Raw genomic sequence first — 6,199 nt, forward strand, 5'->3', positions numbered from 1 at the left:
ATTTTCCTGTCTACCCATTATCCAAATAGCCACTAAGTTATAAATCCATCCACCAATCCATCCTCCAACTCATGCACCCTCCTATCCTCCCATCTGTCCGTCTGTCCATCCACACATCAGTCCATGCACCTACCCACTCTCCCATCCATTTACCCATACACCTATCTATACATCTACATTCTCATTCACCCATCCATTTTTATCTGTTATATAAGCATCTAGACTAACTAATCATATATATCCACCCATTCATTTGATCTGATGGTTCTCAACATTTTTGTGACCCTTTATACTGTTTCTCATGTTGTGGTGGCCCCCAGTCATAATTTTTGTTGCTACTTCATAGCTGTAATTTTGCTGCTTTTGTGAATCATAATGTAAATATTGTTGGAAATAGAGTTTTGCCAAAGGGGTTGTAACCCATGGGCTGAGAAACACTGCAATCCATTTGTCCACTTGTTCATCAATCCATTAATCTACCCACCCATTCATTAATCCCTCCACCATGCATGCATCCATCCAACTACCCATCTATCCCTCCACCATGAATGCATCTATTCATTCATTCATCCATTCATTCATCCATCCATCTATCCCTCTACCATGCATGCATGCATCCATCCATCCATCCATCCATCCATGCATCCATCCACCCACCCATCCATCTATTCCTCCACATGCATGCATCCATCCATCCTCCATCCATCCTCCATCCATCCATCCATCCATCCATGCATCCATCCACCCATTCGTCTATCTCTCCACCATGCATCCATCATCCACTCATCCATCCATCCACTCATCCATCCATGCATCCATCCATACATACATACATACATGCATCCATCCATCCATTCACCCACCCACCCATCCATCTATTCCTCCACATGCATGCATCCATCCATCCACTCATCCATTCATGCATCCATCCATCCTCCATCCATCCATCCATCCATGCATCCATCCACCCATTCGTCTATCTCTCCACCATGCATCCATCATCCACTCATCCATCCATCCACTCATCCATCCATCTATTCCTCCACATGCATGCATCCATCCATCCACTCATTCATCCATGCATCCATCCATCCTCCATCCATCCATCCATCCACGCATCCATCCACCCATTCATCTATCTCTCCACCATCCATCCATCTATCCACTCATTCATCCATGCATCCATCCATCCTCCATCCATTTATACTTCCATCCATCCATTCATGCATGCATGCATTCATCCATCCATCTATCTCTCCACCATGCATTCATCCATCCATCCACTCACCAACACAGTCATCAAGACACTCTTCTGTACTTCCAGTCAGCCAACAAATACTCCTCCCTTCCTTAGAGTAGTGGGATCCACACCATATGCTTAAGAACATGGTTCTGGATCCCAGGTATCTAGATTCTAGTCCTTAGGGGGAAAAAAAAAAACCACCTCTAATTCATAACCACAAAAGTGAGGTCTCTAAGCCATGCACATTGTTCTTGTTTTAGGACAGTCACCTCAAACCCTTAGGAAGTGACAGTCATGCCAAAATGTGGTGACATCTGATTGGGCTCAGCTGATTGGCTTCCAGGAAACGCTGGCAGCCCCCCTGCCTTTACCTTTTACACCCACTCCATCTTCCCAAGCTTCATGTTCATCTGCCTGATTATCAGCACAGTCTTCTGCTTCCTTCCCCTTAGACATTCTCTTTAGTTTGTTCTCACAGCACGTCTGAGCTACATATGCCCATCTCATCCCAGGAGATTAGGAAACACTCATTTATACTCAAATGTTAAAAATAATATGCCCACAATTGTTTTCTGGCTTCTTCATCTCATCCTGATCTCATGCCTAAAGAATTCTGCATTTTTAAATGGGGATCATCGGAGGTGTTTCCAATACTAGCAAGGAACTGAAAAGCACCACCGAGGTAATAAAAATCCCGAGAGGGCACAGCTTTTGTATACATATGTGTATCCTGCTTTGGGCCTATTGATATCTGAGGTCCTGACAGCTGGTGGGGCTCCCCTGCAGGCCTGCAGGGTGGGGTTTCTCATCTCCTCACCAGGCCTCAGCCTCCCCTACCAACCTGGACCTGTGACAGAGACAGAATTCTTTCTTACCTTTGAGGGTGCGTGCAAGTCAATCCTCAGAGGTCTGTTGCCCAGGCCTCTGCTGTGGGATGAGTCTGGTTATAGATCAGCTTTATAAAGTGGCCACAGTCTGAGTGGGGACCCGGACAGGGAAGGGCCATGTAATTATGACAGACTAGAATTATAAGACCGGAATTCAGATTTTCTCTACAACTTGAGCATTGAGCCCCCAAACCACAAGAGTTTGTGGTTTGTGCCTAATTCCAAGAAGTGTGTTCAGCTCCGGATGCTGTCACACGAGCTGGGCTTTATCACCTGATCTGGCTGTATTCCTGGAAATCTCAGAGAGGCCTTCAGGTGAGCACGTCTGGGTTCTAACCCCTCCCAGGCAGATACTGCCCATTCTAGGTGCCCTCTCGGGTAGATTGGACCTGTTCCACCTGGAAGGACTGAGTTTCACTCTGTGTGGCCCTGTCCTCTCCCAGCCTACGTTGTTTCTATGGGGCAAATGAAGACAATACCTACCTTGAGGTTTGGAGACCCTGGGAGGTGGCTATGGTTTCAACTGCTTGAATTTGGGGCAGCTCACAGGTAGAACATTTGAAACCTACAGAAGATTCCCTCACCCAAGTGTTTCACATCACAACAAAGCTGAGAGAAGCATCCAGTGAACACCACACAGCTGCTAGCTCTCATCAGCCTCACCAACATCTGCACTGCATGCATGGTGCTTGCTCTGTCACATTTTTACCCAACCATGGAGCCACTTTTTATCTTCATGATCATTATAATGTATGTTCTGAGACAAAGCCTCTTGCACCCAGGCTGATCTGAAATTAACACGTAGCTGAGGATAACCCTGAACTGCTAACCCTCCTGCATTCACCTCGCTGGGATTGCAGCCCGTCACCACCATACTTGTGATGCTGTGGATTGAATCCGAGACTTTCTACACAACGCTAGAGCGCCCTCCTCGGCTCTGATTTTATATATTTCAAAGTGAGATGCTGACAGCGAATGTGACACTCCTCACTTCCACACACAGGCTACAGTTTATATATAAATGTCCACAGTGAAAGCCCAAGCCTATGATGATTTTATGTATTTGTGTAGCCTGTTTCTTACCACACTATAGAACATTCCCTCACTCAAAGCCCCTCCTTCCCTTCCCCCATCACGCCCTACTTCCATAGAGGCATTGGTTGCCCACTTTTCTGCCCAGGCCCGCTTGACACCCCAGACTTCACATCCTACCCCATCTTCTCTTTATGCTCTGTATTGTTCCTTGTTACCCTCAGTCTCTCTGTCTCTGGGCCCTGGTCCTCCCACTCGCTACTGAGAGAGGCCAGAGTGTCCTCCATTACCAGCCCCCACCAACAGATGCTTTCTGCTCTTCCCTAGCAGCAAAGGGACTTTGAAGGCAGGTAGCATATATTCAAATCCTGACAAGCTTGGCTTGTGTCAGCATGGCATTGTTTGCTTTCCTGGTCGGGCTCCTCTTTGAGACTCAGTTTCCCCATCTACAGCAGGTACATTAATGGAATAGTTGAGTGCTGTGTGGGCTCGATGCCGCTGTAACCTTTCTGCCTGCTTATAGTGAATTGGAGATCAGATCACTTGAGACTGAAGATGGCACCTGGTACACAACACACTTCTAGGGACAGGGTTTTCTCAGCAGTATCATCTAGGGTCTTTGAAGGCCCCACAAAGCCACCAAAGGTATGAACAAGAAATCCCAGATGAGCTGTCTAAATCCCATGAGGGCCAGAAGGGCTCTGGGGCTAGAATTTACTCTTGAGACCATGGTGACTTCCTTCTCCATGGCTTCAGTCTGGCTCTGCACAGTGAAGAATGTAAAAGGTTAGGTAGAAAATGTCTGGATCATGCCTGAAGCCCAAGGACACCACAGTCCCTCATGACTTCCCCAGTGAGAGCAACAGCCCCGTGTACAGTGGTTTCTACCCAACTTGCTCTGAGCACCTCTTTGAACCACACCTACCCTTCCCTGTGTTTCTGTCTGCACCTCTGTGTCTAGGAGAGATTAGGAGCGAGATCTGCAGATGGTGATCCCATCTGTGTCCCTGGGTTTTTCTCCTGTAAAATCAGACTTTTTACTGCCTAGCACCAATGAATTGTGACCCAGATGCTGCTTAAGCAAGCATATCTATGACCATTTAATCTGAGGTAAAATCCAAGAGTCCAAATATGCTTTTCCTCACCTGAGGAATCAGGAGCCCATGTGACCTGCTGAGGTCCAAGCATGGTTGCTGCCTAAGGGTGGCTGTTGTCCACCCGCCGGGCTCTCTTACTGCTTTCGATTCTGAGGCCAGGCCAGCCCCAGTGGCTCTGAGGCTGGCCTGTCTCCTGGGGCCACCTTGGCCATCCTGGAAGGATTAGAACAGAGGCGCCAGGGAGATCACCTGGGCTTAGTGTCCAAAAGGCCCTTTGTCTAGAGCTGCCCCGTGATGAAAGCATGTCGGAAGGACATCCAGATCTCCTAGGAGGTGACTCACCCTGAAGGTGACCCAGCCACCCTAGAAGCCAAGTGTGTGTCTGGGTACTGGGTTCTACTGTTGAGACAGAAAACAGCCCCAACTCAACCATGACTTTTTCCCTTCAGCACTGTCCCCTGTATGAATGGTCAGTTCACCAGGAGTGCTCATAGGGGGTACTCTTCACACCATATCCCATCCCCTATCCTAAGGGTGGAAGTTCAGAGACTGAGCAGAGACACTGAGCTCAAATCCTGACCAGCCGTAGCCTTGGTTTGACATTAATTTCCCTGTGCCTCAGTTTCCTGTACAATTACTAGGAAGCAGGGTTAATTCAGGACGTTGTTAACACGAGAATACAAAGCTATCTGAGACTGTGCCTAGCCCTCAGCGGGTGTATGACAACACCATCACTGGTTTTACATAACACAGTGTCTCAATGACCAACCTGGCTTTGGGATTAGGGGCACCGGGATAGTTTGTTTGAGTCACATACTGCCTGCTTCTGCCACTCGGGGGCTGTCTGACACTCTTGGAGCTTCCATTTCCCAGCTGTGAGAACGGGATGTGTAGCACCTGTTTTTCCATCACTGACCAAACATCCGATGAAAACCATTTAAAAGGAGGAGCAGCGATTTAAGCTCAGAGTTCTCTATCTATATGGTTGATTGGTTCTTTCCTTCGTTTTTAGGCCTGTGGGATGATGGAACTTCACAGTGGAAGAATATGGAGAAGGAAAACTGCTTACCCCATGGAGGCTAGAAAGCAGAAAATGCAGTGGAAGGGGCCAGGGATAAGATGTACTCTTCAGATTTGCCTCCAACTAGACCCAGTCGCTAAGTCCTATTAAGCTATGAGGCCATCTATGAACCAAGCCACTGAAAACGGTGCCTTCATGACCCAATCACTTCCCATATGTACCACAGCAGGGCATCAACTTTAACACCTGAGTCATGTGGGGACATGGAAACCCCCAGTCAGTCTGGGCACTGTGGGATTCAGTGTGTGATAGAGTGCTAAGCAGACTCTGTCCCTGACTTTGGGAAGCTCTCACTCAAATATGAGAATTAGACCAGGTGTCTTGATGGGGACACCAAGAGCCCCGGTGGTGGAAGCAGAGGTTCCAGCCTAACTCAAGAAGAAGTCCCAGGAAGAGGCAACCATGTGAAGGCCTGGCTAGGTTGCTACTCACTCACACATGCCAGGACCTTTTCCCAGCACCTGACAAGGACTGGATGCTTAGCCCTCAGATGACCTAGGTGAGAACCATACGTTCCCTGTACCACAGACAAGCACCTGCTATAGTCTGAGTGTATTCCCTGGGTGATGGGACCAGATGTTAGGCATTTGGGGGCTCCAGCTTCATGGATGGCTGAGTTCCACTTTAGCAGGCAAGAAGTAGATTCTACTTTGTTTCCTGAAGGATTCTCTCTCTCTCTCTCTCTCTCTCTCTCTCTCTCTCTCTCTCTCTCTCTCTCTCTCTAACTCTACTCTTCATCTTTTCAGCTTGTAACCTTTTGTGGTCCTGTTGAGAATGAAAAAAGATCACTGGAGGCCAAGGCCAACAGTGCTCCTGTGTGGCCAGGGAACAAACCAGCCAGCAGGCACAAGACCAAGGA

This window comes from Micromys minutus (genome assembly GCF_963924665.1).
Source record: "Micromys minutus genome assembly, chromosome: 11".
In the NCBI taxonomy this organism is placed as follows: domain Eukaryota; kingdom Metazoa; phylum Chordata; class Mammalia; order Rodentia; family Muridae; genus Micromys; species Micromys minutus.